Raw genomic sequence first — 17,763 nt, 5'->3', positions numbered from 1 at the left:
GCAACTTCGTAAGAAGCGGGTTTTTTGCCTAAAGAGACGTGCTTTAGAACGCGCTAGTTTTGCCTATTTGCGCAGTAGTACAGATTCTGAGTATGTAACTGGGTTTGATGAAATCAGCATTTCTCTTGCTTCCCAGTGCGTAGGGAAGCTCAGTTTCAGTCACAGTAGCTCCCACAAGTGTCTCCTCAGCGTCTTCCCATTTCCTTAGAAACAGTGTATTTGCTGGGAGAAAAGTGCATTCCTGTGTCCTTTCATCGTTCAGCAAAGACATGTGTAGGAGCACAGCGCTAGCAGAAACGACCGTTTCTCGAAGTTTTCTAACTCAGGGAACAAGTTGCACACTTCGCAGAAGCATTTGAGCAACTTCGTAAGAAAAGGTTTTTGCCTAAAGAGACGTGCTTTAGAACGCGCTAGTTTTGCCTATTTGCGCAGTAGTACAGATTCTGAGTATGTAACTGGGTTTGATGAAATCAGCATTTCTCTTGCTTCCCTGTGCGTAGGGAAGCTCAGTTTTAGTCACAGTAGCTCCCACAAGTGTCTCCTCAGCGTGTTCCCATTTCCTTAGAAACAGTGTATTTGCTGGGAGAAAAGTGCATTCCTGTGCCCTTTCACCGTTCAGCAAAGACATGTGTAGAAGCACAGCGCTAGCAGAAACGACCGTTTCTCGACGTTTTCTAACTCAGGGAACAAGTTGCACACTTCGCAGATGCATTTGAGCAACTTCGTAAGAAGCGGGTTTTTTGCCTAAAGAGACGTGCTTTAGAACACGCTAGTTTTGCCTATTTGCGCAGTAGTACAGATTCTGAGTATGTAACTGGGTTTGATGAAATCAGCATTTCTCTTGCTTCCCTGTGCGTAGGGAAGCTCAGTTTTAGTCACAGTAGCTCCCACAAGTGTCTCCTCAGCGTGTTCCCATTTCCTTAGAAACAGTGTATATGCTGGGAGAAAAGTGCATTCCTGTGCCCTTTCACCGTTCAGCAAAGACATGTGTAGAAGCACAGCGCTAGCAGAAACGACCGTTTCTCGATGTTTTCTAACTCAGGGAACAAGTTGCACACTTGGCAGATGCATTTGAGCAACTTCGTAAGAAGCGGGTTTTTTGCCTAAAGAGACGTGCTTTAGAACGCGCTAGTTTTGCCTATTTGCGCAGTAGTACAGATTCTGAGTATGTAACTGGGTTTGATGAACTCAGCATTTCTCTTGCTTCCCTGTGCGTAGGGAAGCTCAGTTTTAGTCACAGTAGCTCCCACAAGTGTCTCCTCAGCGTGTTCCCATTTCCTTAGAAAGAGTGTATTTGCTGGGAGAAAAGTGCATTCCTGTGCCCTTTGACCGTTCAGCAAAGACATGTGTAGAAGCACAGCGCTAGCAGAAACGACCGTTTCTCGACGTTTTCTAACTCAGGGAACAAGTTGCACACTTCGCAGATGCATTTGAGCAACTTCGTAAGAAGCGGGTTTTTTGCCTAAAGAGACGTGCTTTAGAACGCGCTAGTTTTGCCTATTTGCGCAGTAGTACAGATTCTGAGTATGTAACTGGGTTTGATGAAATCAGCATTTCTCTTTCTTCCCTGTGCGTAGGGAAGCTCAGTTTTAGTCACAGTAGCTCCCATAAGTGTCTCCTCAGCGTGTTCCCATTTCCTTAGAAACAGTGTATTTGCTGGGAGAAAAGTGCATTCCTGTGCCCTTTCACCGTTCAGCAAAGACATGTGTAGAAGCACAGCGCTAGCAGAAACGACCGTTTCTCGAAGTTTTCTAACTCAGGGAACAAGTTGCACAGTTCGCAGATGCATATGGCAACTTCGTAAGAAGCGGGTTTTTTGCCTAAAGAGACGTGCATTAGAACGCGCTAGCTTTGCCTATTTGCTCAGTAGTACAGATTCTGAGTATGTAACTGGGTTTGATGAAATCAGCATTTCTCTTGCTTCCCTGTGTGTAGGGAAGCTCAGTTTTAGTCACAGTAGCTCCCACAAGTGTCTCCTCAGCGTGTTCCCATTTCCTTAGAAACAGTGTATTTGCTGGGAGAAAAGTGCATTCCTGTGCCCTTTGACCGTTCAGCAAAGACATGTGTAGAAGCACAGCGCTAGCAGAAACGACCGTTTCTCGACGTTTTCTAACTCAGGGTACAAGTTGCACACTTCGCAGATGCATTTGAGCAACTTCGTAAGAAGCGGGTTTTTTGCCTAAAGAGACGTGCTTTAGAACGCGCTAGTTTTGCCTATTTGCGCAGTAGTACAGATTCTGAGTATGTAACTGGGTTTGATGAAATCAGCATTTCTCTTGCTTCCCTGTGCGTAGGGAAGCTCAGTTTCAGTCACAGTAGCTCCCACAAGTGTCTCCTCAGCGTGTTCCCATTTCCTTAGAAACAGTGTATTTGCTGGGAGAAAAGTGCATTCCTGTGTCCTTTCATCGTTCAGCAAAGACATGTGTAGGAGCACAGCGCTAGCAGAAACGACCGTTTCTCGACGTTTTCTAACTCAGGGAACAAGTTGCACACTTCGCAGAAGCATTTGAGCAACTTCGTAAGAAAAGGTTTTTGCCTAAAGAGACGTGCTTTAGAACGCGCTAGTTTTGCCTATTTGCGCAGTAGTACAGATTCTGAGTATGTAACTGGGTTTGATGAAATCAGCATTTCTCTTGCTTCCCTGTGCGTAGGGAAGCTCAGTTTTAGTCACAGTAGCTCCCACAAGTGTCTCCTCAGCGTGTTCCCATTTCCTTAGAAACAGTGTATTTGCTGGGAGAAAAGTGCATTCCTGTGCCCTTTCACCGTTCAGCAAAGACATGTGTAGAAGCACAGCGCTAGCAGAAACGACCGTTTCTCGACGTTTTCTAACTCAGGGAACAAGTTGCACACTTCGCAGATGCATTTGAGCAACTTCGTAAGAAGCGGGTTTTTTGCCTAAAGAGACGTGCTTTAGAACACGCTAGTTTTGCCTATTTGCGCAGTAGTACAGATTCTGAGTATGTAACTGGGTTTGATGAAATCAGCATTTCTCTTGCTTCCCTGTGCGTAGGGAAGCTCAGTTTTAGTCACAGTAGCTCCCACAAGTGTCTCCTCAGCGTGTTCCCATTTCCTTAGAAACAGTGTATATGCTGGGAGAAAAGTGCATTCCTGTGCCCTTTCACCGTTCAGCAAAGACATGTGTAGAAGCACAGCGCTAGCAGAAACGACCGTTTCTCGACGTTTTCTAACTCAGGGAACAAGTTGCACACTTCGCAGATGCATTTGAGCAACTTCGTAAGAAGCGGGTTTTTTGCCTAAAGAGACGTGCTTTAGAACGCGCTAGTTTTGCCTATTTGCGCAGTAGTACAGATTCTGAGTATGTAACTGGGTTTGATGAAATCAGCATTTCTCTTGCTTCCCTGTGCGTAGGGAAGCTCAGTTTTAGTCACAGTAGCTCCCACAAGTGTCTCCTCAGCGTGTTCCCATTTCCTTAGAAACAGTGTATTTGCTGGGAGAAAAGTGCATTCCTGTGCCCTTTGACCGTTCAGCAAAGACATGTGTAGAAGCACAGCGCTAGCAGAAACGACCGTTTCTCGACGTTTTCTAACTCAGGGAACAAGTTGCACACTTCGCAGATGCATTTGAGCAACTTCGTAAGAAGCGGGTTTTTTGCCTAAAGAGACGTGCTTTAGAACGCGCTAGTTTTGCCTATTTGCGCAGTAGTACAGATTCTGAGTATGTAACTGGGTTTGATGAAATCAGCATTTCTCTTTCTTCCCTGTGCGTAGGGAAGCTCAGTTTTAGTCACAGTAGCTCCCATAAGTGTCTCCTCAGCGTGTTCCCATTTCCTTAGAAACAGTGTACTTGCTGGGAGAAAAGTGCATTCCTGTGCCCTTTCACCGTTCAGCAAAGACATGTGTAGAAGCACAGCGCTAGCAGAAACGACCGTTTCTCGAAGTTTTCTAACTCAGGGAACAAGTTGCACAGTTCGCAGATGCATTTGGCAACTTCGTAAGAAGCGGGTTTTTTGCCTAAAGAGACGTGCATTAGAACGCGCTAGCTTTGCCTATTTGCTCAGTAGTACAGATTCTGAGTATGTAACTGGGTTTGATGAAATCAGCATTTCTCTTGCTTCCCTGTGTGTAGGGAAGCTCAGTTTTAGTCACAGTAGCTCCCACAAGTGTCTCCTCAGCGTGTTCCCATTTCCTTAGAAACAGTGTATTTGCTGGGAGAAAAGTGCATTCCTGTGCCCTTTCACCGTTCAGCAAAGACATGTGTAGAAGCACAGCGCTAGCAGAAACGACCGTTTCTCGACGTTTTCTAACTCAGGGAACAAGTTGCACACTTCGCAGACGCATTTGAGCGACTTCGTAAGAAGCAGGTTTTTTGCCTAAAGAGACGTGCTTTAGAACGCGCTAGTTTTGCCTATTTGCGCAGTAGTACAGATTCTGAGTATGTAACTGGGTTTGATGAAATCAGCATTTCTCTTGCTTCCTGTGCGTAGGGAAGCTCAGTTTCAGTCACAGTAGCTCCCACAAGTGTCTCCTCAGCGTGTTCCCATTTCCTTAGAAACAGTGTATTTGCTGGGAGAAAAGTGCATTCCTGTGTCCTTTCATCGTTCAGCAAAGACATGTGTAGGAGCACAGCGCTAGCAGAAACGACCGTTTCTCGACGTTTTCTAACTCAGGGAACAAGTTGCACACTTCGCAGAAGCATTTGAGCAACTTCGTAAGAAAAGGTTTTTGCCTAAAGAGACGTGCTTTAGAACGCGCTAGTTTTGCCTATTTGCGCAGTAGTACAGATTCTGAGTATGTAACTGGGTTTGATGAAATCAGCATTTCTCTTGCTTCCCTGTGCGTAGGGAAGCTCAGTTTTAGTCACAGTAGCTCCCACAAGTGTCTCCTCAGCGTGTTCCCATTTCCTTAGAAACAGTGTATTTGCTGGGAGAAAAGTGCATTACTGTGCGCTTTCACCGTTCAGCAAAGACATGTGTAGAAGCACAGCGCTAGCAGAAACGACCGTTTCTCGACGTTTTCTAACTCAGGGAACAAGTTGCACACTTCGCAGATGCATTTGAGCAACTTCGTAAGAAGCGGGTTTTTGGCCTAAAGAGACGTGCTTTAGAACGCGCTAGTTTTGCCTATTTGCGCAGTAGTACAGATTCTGAGTATGTAACTGGGTTTGATGAAATCAGCATTTCTCTTCCTTCCCTGTGCGTAGGGAAGCTCAGTTTTAGTCACAGTAGCTCCCACACGTGTCTCCTCAGCGTGTTCCCATTTCCTTAGAAACAGTGTATTTGCTGGGAGAAAAGTGCATTCCTGTGCCCTTTGACCGTTCAGCAAAGACATGTGTAGAAGCACAGCGCTAGCAGAAACGACCGTTTCTCGACGTTTTCTAACTCAGGGTACAAGTTGCACACTTCGCAGATGCATTTGAGCAACTTCGTAAGAAGCGGGTTTTTTGCCTAAAGAGACGTGCTTTAGAACGCGCTAGTTTTGCCTATTTGCGCAGTAGTACAGATTCTGAGTATGTAACTGGGTTTGATGAAATCAGCATTTCTCTTGCTTCCCTGTGCGTAGGGAAGCTCAGTTTCAGTCACAGTAGCTCCCACAAGTGTCTCCTCAGCGTGTTCCCATTTCCTTAGAAACAGTGTATTTGCTGGGAGAAAAGTGCATTCCTGTGTCCTTTCATCGTTCAGCAAAGACATGTGTAGGAGCACAGCGCTAGCAGAAACGACCGTTTCTCGACGTTTTCTAACTCAGGGAACAAGTTGCACACTTCGCAGAAGCATTTGAGCAACTTCGTAAGAAAAGGTTTTTGCCTAAAGAGACGTGCTTTAGAACGCGCTAGTTTTGCCTATTTGCGCAGTAGTACAGATTCTGAGTATGTAACTGGGTTTGATGAAATCAGCATTTCTCTTGCTTCCCTGTGCGTAGGGAAGCTCAGTTTTAGTCACAGTAGCTCCCACAAGTGTCTCCTCAGCGTGTTCCCATTTCCTTAGAAACAGTGTATTTGCTGGGAGAAAAGTGCATTCCTGTGCCCTTTCACCGTTCAGCAAAGACATGTGTAGAAGCACAGCGCTAGCAGAAACGACCGTTTCTCGACGTTTTCTAACTCAGGGAACAAGTTGCACACTTCGCAGATGCATTTGAGCAACTTCGTAAGAAGCGGGTTTTTTGCCTAAAGAGACGTGCTTTAGAACACGCTAGTTTTGCCTATTTGCGCAGTAGTACAGATTCTGAGTATGTAACTGGGTTTGATGAAATCAGCATTTCTCTTGCTTCCCTGTGCGTAGGGAAGCTCAGTTTTAGTCACAGTAGCTCCCACAAGTGTCTCCTCAGCGTGTTCCCATTTCCTTAGAAACAGTGTATATGCTGGGAGAAAAGTGCATTCCTGTGCCCTTTCACCGTTCAGCAAAGACATGTGTAGAAGCACAGCGCTAGCAGAAACGACCGTTTCTCGAAGTTTTCTAACTCAGGGAACAAGTTGCACAGTTCGCAGATGCATTTGGCAACTTCGTAAGAAGCGGGTTTTTTGCCTAAAGAGACTTGCATTAGAACGCGCTAGCTTTGCCTATTTGCTCAGTAGTACAGATTCTGAGTATGTAACTGGGTTTGATGAAATCAGCATTTCTCTTGCTTCCCTGTGTGTAGGGAAGCTCAGTTTTAGTCACAGTAGCTCCCACAAGTGTCTCCTCAGCGTGTTCCCATTTCCTTAGAAACAGTGTATTTGCTGGGAGAAAAGTGCATTCCTGTGCCCTTTCACCGTTCAGCAAAGACATGTGTAGAAGCACAGCGCTAGCAGAAACGACCGTTTCTCGACGTTTTCTAACTCAGGGAACAAGTTGCACACTTCGCAGACGCATTTGAGCTACTTCGTAAGAAGCAGGTTTTTTGCCTAAAGAGACGTGCTTTAGAACGCGCTAGTTTTGCCTATTTGCGCAGTAGTACAGATTCTGAGTATGTAACTGGGTTTGATGAAATCAGCATTTCTCTTGCTTCCTGTGCGTAGGGAAGCTCAGTTTCAGTCACAGTAGCTCCCACAAGTGTCTCCTCAGCGTGTTCCCATTTCCTTAGAAACAGTGTATTTGCTGGGAGAAAAGTGCATTCCTGTGTCCTTTCATCGTTCAGCAAAGACATGTGTAGGAGCACAGCGCTAGCAGAAACGACCGTTTCTCGAAGTTTTCTAACTCAGGGAACAAGTTGCACACTTCGCAGAAGCATTTGAGCAACTTCGTAAGAAAAGGTTTTTGCCTAAAGAGACGTGCTTTAGAACGCGCTAGTTTTGCCTATTTGCGCAGTAGTACAGATTCTGAGTATGTAACTGGGTTTGATGAAATCAGCATTTCTCTTGCTTCCCTGTGCGTAGGGAAGCTCAGTTTTAGTCACAGTAGCTCCCACAAGTGTCTCCTCAGTGTGTTCCCATTTCCTTAAAAACAGTGTATTTGCTGGGAGAAAAGGGCATTACTGTGCCCTTTCACCGTTCAGCAACGACATGTGTAGAAGCACAGCGCTAGCAGAAACGACCGTTTTCTAACTCAGGGAACAAGTTGCACACTTCGCAGATGCAGTTGGGGAACTTCGTAAGAAGCGGGTTTTTTGCCTAAAGAGACGTGCTTTAGAACGCACTAGTTTTGCCTATTTGCGCAGTAGTACAGATTCTGAGTATGTAACTGGGTTTGATGAAATCAGCATTTTTCTTGCTTCCCTGTGCGTAGGGAAGCTCAGTTTTTGTCACAGTAGCTCCCACAAGTGTCTCCTCAGCGTGTTCCCATTTCCTTAGAAACAGTGTATTTGCTGGGAGAAAAGTGCATTCCTGTGCCCTTTGACCGATCAACAAAGACATGTATAGAAGCACAGCGCTAGCAGAAACGACCGTTTCTCGACGTTTTCTAACTCAGGGAACAAGTTGCACACTTCGCAGATGCATTTGAGCAACTTCGTAAGAAGCGGGGTTTTTGCCTAAAGAGACGTGCTTTAGAACGCGCTAGTTTTGCCTATTTGCGCAGTAGTACAGATTCTGAGTATATAACTGGGTTTGATGAAATCAGCATTTCTCTTGCTTCCCTTTGCGTAGGGAAGCTCAGTTTTAGTCACAGTAGCTCCCACAAGTGTCTCCTCAGCGTGTTCCCATTTCCTTAGAAACAGTGTATTTGCTGGGAGAAAAGTGCATTCCTGTGCCCTTTGACCGTTCAGCAAAGACATGTGTAGAAGCACAGCGCTAGCAGAAACGACCGTTTCTCGACGTTTTCTAACTCAGGAAACAAGTTGCACACTTCGCAGATGCATTTGGGCAACTTCGTAAGAAGCGTGTTTTTTGCCTAAAGAGATGTGCTTTAGAACGCGCTAGTTTTGCCTATTTGCGCAGTAGTACAGATTCCGAGTATGTAACTGGGTTTGATGAAATCAGCATTTCTCTTGCTTCCCTGTGCATAGGGAAGCTCAGTTTTAGTCACAGTAGCTCCCACAAGTGTCTCCTCAGCGTGTTCCCATTTCCTTAGAAACAGTGTATTTGCTGGGAGAAAAGTGCATTCCTGTGCCCTTTCACCGTTCAGCAAAGACATGTGTAGAAGCACAGCGTTAGCAGAAACGACCGTTTCTCGACGTTTTCTAACTCAGGGAACAAGTTGCACACTTCGCAGATGCATTTGAGCAACTTCGTAAGAAGCGGGTTTTTGGCCTAAAGAGACGTGCTTTAGAACGCGCTAGTTTTGCCTATTTGCGCAGTAGTACAGATTCTGAGTATGTAACTGGGTTTGATGAAATCAGCATTTCTCTTGCTTCCCTGTGCGTAGGGAAGCTCAGTTTTAGTCACAGTAGCTCCCACAAGTGTCTCCTCAGTGTGTTCCCATTTCCTTAAAAACAGTGTATTTGCTGGGAGAAAAGGGCATTACTGTGCCCTTTCACCGTTCAGCAACGACATGTGTAGAAGCACAGCGCTAGCAGAAACGACCGTTTTCTAACTCAGGGAACAAGTTGCACACTTCGCAGATGCAGTTGGGGAACTTCGTAAGAAGCGGGTTTTTTGCCTAAAGAGACGTGCTTTGGAACGCACTAGTTTTGCCTATTTGCGCAGTAGTACAGATTCTGAGTATGTAACTGGGTTTGATGAAATCAGCATTTTTCTTGCTTCCCTGTGCGTAGGGAAGCTCAGTTTTTGTCACAGTAGCTCCCACAAGTGTCTCCTCAGCGTGTTCCCATTTCCTTAGAAACAGTGTATTTGCTGGGAGAAAAGTGCATTCCTGTGCCCTTTGACCGATCAACAAAGACATGTGTAGAAGCACAGCGCTAGCAGAAACGACCGTTTCTCGACGTTTTCTAACTCAGGGAATAAGTTGCACACTTCGCAGATGCATTTGAGCAACTTCGTAAGAAGCGGGGTTTTTGCCTAAAGAGACGTGCTTTAGAACGCGCTAGTTTTGCCTATTTGCGCAGTAGTACAGATTCTGAGTATATAACTGGGTTTGATGAAATCAGCATTTCTCTTGCTTCCCTTTGCGTAGGGAAGCTCAGTTTTAGTCACAGTAGCTCCCACAAGTGTCTCCTCAGCGTGTTCCCATTTCCTTAGAAACAGTGTATTTGCTGGGAGAAAAGTGCATTACTGTGCCCTTTGACCGTTCAGCAAAGACATGTGTAGAAGCACAGCGCTAGCAGAAACGACCGTTTCTCGACGTTTTCTAACTCAGGAAACAAGTTGCACACTTCGCAGATGCATTTGGGCAACTTCGTAAGAAGCGTGTTTTTTGCCTAAAGAGATGTGCTTTAGAACGCGCTAGTTTTGCCTATTTGCGCAGTAGTACAGATTCCGAGTATGTAACTGGGTTTGATGAAATCAGCATTTCTCTTGCTTCCCTGTGCATAGGGAAGCTCAGTTTTAGTCACAGTAGCTCCCACAAGTGTCTCCTCAGCGTGTTCCCATTTCCTTAGAAACAGTGTATTTGCTGGGAGAAAAGTGCATTACTGTGCCCTTTGACTGTTCAGCAAAGACATGTGTAGAAGCACAGCGCTAGCAGAAATGACCGTTTCTCGACGTTTTCTAACTCAGGGAACAAGTTGCACACTTCGCAGATGCATTTGGGCAACTTCGTAAGAAGCAGGTTTTTTGCCTAAAGAGAAGTGCTTTAGAACGCACTAGTTTTGCCTATTTGCGCAGTAGTACAGATTCTGAGTATGTAACTGGGGTTGATTAAATCAGCATTTCTCGTGCTTCCCTGTGCGTAGGGAAGCTCAGTTTTAGTCACAGTAGCTCCCACAAGTCTCTCCTCAGCGTGTTCCCATTTCCTTAAAAACAGTGTATTTGCTGGGAGAAAAGTGGATTCCTGTGCCCTTTCACCGTTCAGCAACGACATGTGTAGAAGCACAGCGCTAGCAGAAACGACCGTTTCTCGACGTTTTCTAACTCAGGGAACAAGTTGCACAGTTCGCAGATGCATTTGGCAACTTCGTAAGAAGCGGGTTTTTTGCCTAAAGAGACGTGCTTTAGAACGCGCTAGCTTTGCCTATTTGCTCAGTAGTACAGATTCTGAGTATGTAACTGGGTTTGATGAAATCAGCATTTCTCTTGCTTCCCTGTGTGTAGGGAAGCTCAGTTTTAGTCACAGTAGCTCCCACAAGTGTCTCCTCAGCGTGTTCCCATTTCCTTAGAAACAGTGTATTTGCTGGGAGAAAAGTGCATTCCTGTGCCCTTTCACCGTTCAGCAAAGACATGTGTAGAAGCACAGCGCTAGCAGAAACGACCGTTTCTCGACGTTTTCTAACCCAGGGAACAAGTTGCACACTTCGCAGACGCATTTGAGCTACTTCGTAAGAAGCAGGTTTTTTGCCTAAAGAGACGTGCTTTAGAACGCGCTAGTTTTGCCTATTTGCGCAGTAGTACAGATTCTGAGTATGTAACTGGGTTTGATGAAATCAGCATTTCTCTTGCTTCCTGTGCGTAGGAAAGCTCAGTTTTAGTCACAGTAGCTCCCATAAGTGTCTCCTCAGCGTGTTCCCATTTCCTTAGAAACAGTGTATTTGCTGGGAGAAAAGTGCATTCCTGTGCCCTTTCACCGTTCAGCAAAGACATGTGTAGAAGCACAGCGCTAGCAGAAACGACCGTTTCTCGACATTTTCTAACTCAGGGAACAAGTTGCACACTTCGCAGATGCAGTTGGGCAACTTCGTAAGAAGCGGGTTTTTTGCCTAAAGAGACGTGCTTTAGAACGCACTAGTTTTCCCTATTTGCGCAGTAGTACAGATTCTGAGTATGTAACTGGGTTTGATGAAATCAGCATTTCTCTTGCTTCCCTGTACGTAGGGAAGCTCAGTTTTAGTCACAGTAGCTCCCACATATGTCTCCTCAGCGTGTTCCCATTTCCTTAGAAACCGTGTATTTGCTGGGAGAAAAGTGCATTCCTGTGCCCTTTCACCGTTCAGCAAAGACATGTGTAGAAGCACAGCGCTAGCAGAAACGACCGTTTCTCGACGTTTTCTAACTCAGGGTACAAGTTGCACACTTCGCAGATGCATTTGAGCAACTTCGTAAGAAGCGGGTTTTTTGCCTAAAGAGACGTGCTTTAGAACGCGCTAGTTTTGCCTATTTGCGCAGTAGTACAGATTCTGAGTATGTAACTGGGTTTGATGAAATCAGCATTTCTCTTGCTTCCCTGTGCGTAGGGAAGCTCAGTTTCAGTCACAGTAGCTCCCACAAGTGTCTCCTCAGCGTGTTCCCATTTCCTTAGAAAGAGTGTATTTGCTGGGAGAAAAGTGCATTCCTGTGTCCTTTCATCGTTCAGCAAAGACATGTGTAGGAGCACAGCGCTAGCAGAAACGACCGTTTCTCGACGTTTTCTAACTCAGGGAACAAGTTGCACACTTCGCAGAAGCATTTGAGCAACTTCGTAAGAAAAGGTTTTTGCCTAAAGAGACGTGCTTTAGAACGCGCTAGTTTTGCCTATTTGCGCAGTAGTACAGATTCTGAGTATGTAACTGGGTTTGATGAAATCAGCATTTCTCTTTCTTCCCTGTGCGTAGGGAAGCTCAGTTTTAATCACAGTAGCTCCCACACATGTCTCCTCAGCGTGTTCCCATTTCCTTAGAAACAGTGTATTTGCTGGGAGAAAAGGGCATTACTGTGCCCTTTCACCGTTCAGCAACGACATGTGTAGAAGCACAGCGCTAGGAGAAACGACCGTTTTCTAACTCAGGGAACAAGTTGCACACTTCGCAGATGCAGTTGGGGAACTTCGTAAGAAGCGGGTTTTTTGCCTAAAGAGACGTGCTTTAGAACGCACTAGTTTTGCCTATTTGCGCAGTAGTACAGATTCTGAGTATGTAACTGGGTTTGATGAAATCAGCATTTTTCTTGCTTCCCTGTGCGTAGGGAAGCTCAGTTTTTGTCACAGTAGCTCCCACAAGTGTCTCCTCAGCGTGTTCCCATTTCCTTAGAAACAGTGTATTTGCTGGGAGAAAAGTGCATTCCTGTGCCCTTTGACCGATCAACAAAGACATGTGTAGAAGCACAGCGCTAGCAGAAACGACCGTTTCTCGACGTTTTCTAACTCAGGGAACAAGTTGCACACTTCGCAGATGCATTTGAGCAACTTCGTAAGAAGCGGGGTTTTTGCCTAAAGAGACGTGCTTTAGAACGCGCTAGTTTTGCCTATTTGCGCAGTAGTACAGATTTTGAGTATATAACTGGGTTTGATGAAATCAGCATTTCTCTTGCTTCCCTTTGCGTAGGGAAGCTCAGTTTTAGTCACAGTAGCTCCCACAAGTGTCTCCTCAGCGTGTTCCCATTTCCTTAGAAACAGTGTATTTGCTGGGAGAAAAGTGCATTCCTGTGCCCTTTCACTGTTCAGCAAAGACATGTGTAGAAGCACAGCGCTAGCAGAAACGACCGTTTCTCGACGTTTTCTAACTCAGGAAACAAGTTGCACACTTCGCAGATGCATTTGGGCAACTTCGTAAGAAGCGTGTTTTTTGCCTAAAGAGATGTGCTTTAGAACGCGCTAGTTTTGCCTATTTGCGCAGTAGTACAGATTCTGAGTATGTAACTGGGTTTGATGAAATCAGCATTTCTCTTGCATCCCTGTGCATAGGGAAGCTCAGTTTTAGTCACAGTAGCTCCCACAAGTGTCTCCTCAGCGTGTTCCCATTTCCTTAGAAACAGTGTATTTGCTGGGAGAAAAGTGCATTACTGTGCCCTTTGACTGTTCAGCAAAGACATGTGTAGAAGCACAGCGCTAGCAGAAATGACCGTTTCTCGACGTTTTCTAACTCAGGGAACAAGTTGCACACTTCGCAGATGCATTTGGGCAACTTCGTAAGAAGCAGGTTTTTTGCCTAAAGAGACGTGCTTTAGAACGCACTAGTTTTGCCTATTTGCGCAGTAGTACAGATTCTGAGTATGTAACTGGGGTTGATTAAATCAGCATTTCTCGTGCTTCCCTGTGCGTAGGGAAGCTCAGTTTTAGTCACAGTAGCTCCCACAAGTCTCTCCTCAGCGTGTTCCCATTTCCTTAAAAACAGTGTATTTGCTGGGAGAAAAGTGGATTCCTGTGCCCTTTCACCGTTCAGCAACGACATGTGTAGAAGCACAGCGCTAGCAGAAACGACCGTTTCTCGACGTTTTCTAACTCAGGGAACAAGTTGCACACTTCGCAGATGCAGTTGGGCAACTTCGTAAGAAGCGGGTTTTTTGCCTAAAGAGACGTGCTTTAGAACGCACTAGTTTTGCCTATTTGCGGAGTAGTACAGATTCTGAGTATGTAACTGGGTTTGATGAAATCAGCATTTCTCTTGCTTCCCTGTGCGTAGGGAAGCTCAGTTTTAGTCACAGTAGCTCCCACAAGTGTCTCCTCAGCGTGTTCCCATTTCCTTAGAAACAGTGTATTTGCTGGGAGAAAAGTGCATTACTGTGCCCTTTCAACGTTCAGCAAAGACATGTGTAGAAGCACAGCGCTAGCAGAAACGACCGTTTCTCGACGTTTTCTATCTCAGGGTACAAGTTACACACTTCGCAAATGCATTTGGGTAACTTCGTAAGAAGCGGGTTTTTTGCCTAAAGAGACGTGCTTTAGAATGCACTAGTTTTGCCTATTTGCGCAGTAGTACACATTCTGAGTATGTAACTGGGTTTGATGAAATCAGCATTTCTCTTGCTTCCCTGTGCGTAGGGAAGCTCAGTTTTAGTCACAGTAGCTCCCACAAGTCTCTCCTCAGCGTGTTCCCATTTCCTTAAAAACAGTGTATTTGCTGGGAGAAAAGTGCATTACTGTGCCCTTTCACCTTTCAGCAACGACATGTGTAGAAGCACAGTGCTAGCAGAAACGACCATTTCTCGACGTTTTCTAACTCAGGGTACAAGTTACACACTTCGCAGATGCATTTGGGCAAGTTCGTAAGAAGCGGGTTTTTTGCCTAAAGAGACGTGCTTTAGAACGCACTAGTTTTTCCTATTTGCGCAGTAGTACAGATTCTGAGTACGTAACTTGGTTTGATGAAATCAGCACTTCTCTTGCTTCCCTGCGCGTAGGGAAGCTCAGTTTTAGTCACAGTAGCTCCCACAAGTGTCTCCTCAGCGTGTTCCCATTTCCTTAGAAACAGTGTATTTGCTGGGAGAAAAGTGCATTACTGTGCCCTTTCAACGTTCAGCAAGGACATGTGTAGAAGCACAGCGCTAGCAGAAATGACCGTTTCTCGACGTTTTCTAACTCAGGGAACAAGTTGCACACTTCGCAGATGCAGTTGGGCAACTTCGTAAGAAGCGGGTTTTTTGCCTAAAGAGACGTGCTTTAGAACGCACTAGTTTTGCCTATTTGCGCAGTAGTACAGATTCTGAGTATGTAACTGGGTTTGATGAAATCAGCATTTCTCTTGCTTCCCTGTGCGTAGGGAAGCTCAGTTTTAGTCACAGTAGCTCCCACAAGTGTCTCCTCAGCGTCTTCCCATTTCCTTATAAACAGTGTATTTGCTGGGAGAAAAGTGCATTACTGTGCGCTTTCACCGTTCATCAAAGACATGTGTAGAAGCACAGCGCTAGTTGAAATGACTGTTTCTCGACCTTTTCTAACTCAGGGAACAAGTTGCACACTTCGCAGATGCATTTGGGCAACTTCGTAAGAAGCGGGTTTTTTGCCTAAAGAGACGTGCTTTAGAACGCACTAGTTTTTCCTATTTGCGCAGTAGTACAGATTCTGAGTATGTAACTGGGGTTTGATTAAATCAGCATTTCTCTTGCTTCCCTGTGCGTAGGGAAGCTCAGTTTTAGTCACAGTAGCTCCCACAAGTGTCTCCTCAGCGTGTTCCCATTTCCTTAGAAACCGTGTATTTGCTGGGAGAAAAGTGCATTCCTGTGCCCTTTCACCGTTCAGCAAAGACATGTGTAGAAGCACAGCGCTAGCAGAAACGACCGTTTCTCGACGTTTTCTAACTCAGGGAACTAGTTGCACACTTCGCAGATGCAGTTGGGCAACTTCGTAAGAAGCGGGTTTTTTGCCTAAAGAGACGTGCTTTAGAACGCACTAGTTTTGCCTATTTGCGCAGTAGTACAGATTCTGAGTATGTAACTGGGTTTGATGAAATCAGCATTTCTCTTGCTTCCCTGTGCGTAGGGAAGCTCAGTTTTAGTCACAGTAGCTCCCACAAGTGTCTCCTCAGCGTGTTCCCATTTCCTTAGAAACAGTGTATTTGCTGGGAGAAAAGTGCATTACTGTGCCCTTTGACCGTTCAGCAAAGATATGTGTAGAAGCACAGCGCTAGCAGAAACGACCGTTTCTCGACGTTTTCTGACTCAGGGTACAAGTTACACACTTCGCAGATGCATTTGGGTAACTTCGTAAGAAGCGGGTTTTTTGCCTAAAGAGACGTGCTTTACAACGCACTAGTTTTGCCTATTTGCGCAGTAGTACAGATTCTGAGTATGTAACTGGGTTTGATGAAATCAGCATTTCTCTTGCTTCCCTGTGCGTAGGGAAGCTCAGTTTTAGACAGTAGCTCCCACAAGTCTCTCCTCAGCGTGTTCCCATTTCCTTAAAAACAGTGTATTTGCTGGGAGAAAAGCTCATTACTCTGCCCTTTCACCTTTCAGCAACGACATGTGTAGAAGCACAGTGCTAGCAGAAACGACCATTTCTCGACGTTTTCTAACTCAGGGTACAAGTTACACACTTCGCAGATGCATTTGGGCAAGTTCGTAAGAAGCGGGTTTTTTGCCTAAAGAGACGTGCTTTAGAACGCACTAGTTTTGCCTATTTGCGCAGTAGTACAGATTCTGAGTATGTAACTGGGGTTTGATTAAATCAGCATTTCTCTTGCTTCCCTGTGCGTAGGGAAGCTCAGTTTTAGTCACAGTAGCTCCCACAAGTGTCTCCTCAGCGTGTTCCCATTTCCTTAGAAACCGTGTATTTGCTGGGAGAAAAGTGCATTCCTGTGCCCTTTCACTGTTCAGCAAAGACATGTGTAGAAGCACAGCGCTAGCAGAAACGACCGTTTCTCGACGTTTTCTAACTCAGGGAACTAGTTGCACACTTCGCAGATGCAGTTGGGCAACTTCGTAAGAAGCGGGTTTTTTGCCTAAAGAGACTTGCTTTAGAACGCACTAGTTTTGCCTATTTGCGCAGTAGTACAGATTCTGAGTATGTAACTGGGTTTGATGAAATCAGCATTTCTCTTGCTTCCCTGTGCGTAGGCAAGCTCAGTTTTAGTCACAGTAGCTCCCACAAGTGTCTCCTCAGCGTGTTCCCATTTCCTTAGAAACAGTGTATTTGCTGGGAGAAAAGTGCATTACTGTGCCCTTTGACCGTTCAGCAAAGACATGTGTAGAAGCACAGCGCTAGCAGAAACGACCGTTTCTCGACGTTTTCTGACTCAGGGTACAAGTTACACACTTCGCAGATGCATTTGGGTAACTTCGTAAGAAGCGGGTTTTTTGCCTAAAGAGACGTGCTTTACAACGCACTAGTTTTGCCTATTTGCGCAGTAGTACAGATTCTGAGTATGTAACTGGGTTTGATGAAATCAGCATTTCTCTTGCTTCCCTGTGCGTAGGGAAGCTCAGTTTTAGACAGTAGCTCCCACAAGTCTCTCCTCAGCGTGTTCCCATTTCCTTAAAAACAGTGTATTTGCTGGGAGAAAAGCTCATTACTCTGCCCTTTCACCTTTCAGCAACGACATGTGTAGAAGCACAGTGCTAGCAGAAACGACCATTTCTCGACGTTTTCTAACTCAGGGTACAAGTTACACACTTCGCAGATGCATTTGGGCAAGTTCGTAAGAAGCGGGTTTTTTGCCTAAAGAGACGTGCTTTAGAACGCACTAGTTTTGCCTATTTGCGGAGTAGTACAGATTCTGAGTATGTAACTTGGTTTGATGAAATCAGCATTTCTCTTGCTTCCCTTTGCGTAGGGAAGCTCACTTTTAGTCACAGTAGCTCCCACAAGTCTCTCCTCAGCGTGTTCCCATTTCCTTAAAAACAGTGTATTTGCTGGGAGAAAAGCTCATTACTCTGCCCTTTCACCTTTCAGCAAAGACATGTGTAGAAGCACAGCGCTAGCAGAAACGACCGTTTCTTGACGTTTTCTAACTCAGGGAACAAGTTGCACACTTCGCAGATGCATTTGGGCAACTTCGTAAGAAGCGGGTTTTTTGCCTAAAGAGACGTGCTTTACAATGCACTAGTTTTGCCTATTTGCGCAGTAGTACAGATTCTGAGTATGTAACTGGGGTTGATGAAATCAGCATTTCTCGTGCTTCCCTGTGCGTAGGGAAGCTCAGTTTTAGTCACAGTAGCTCCCACAAGTCTCTCCTCAGCGTGTTCCCATTTCCTTAAAAACAGTGTATTTGC

The sequence above is a fragment of the Acomys minous genome (genome assembly GCF_964271855.1).
Source record: "Acomys minous genome assembly, chromosome: 11".
NCBI classification, from domain to species: Eukaryota; Metazoa; Chordata; class Mammalia; order Rodentia; family Muridae; genus Acomys; species Acomys minous.
The sequence above is the reverse complement of the archived record's forward strand: the minus strand, read 5'-3'. Positions refer to the sequence as shown.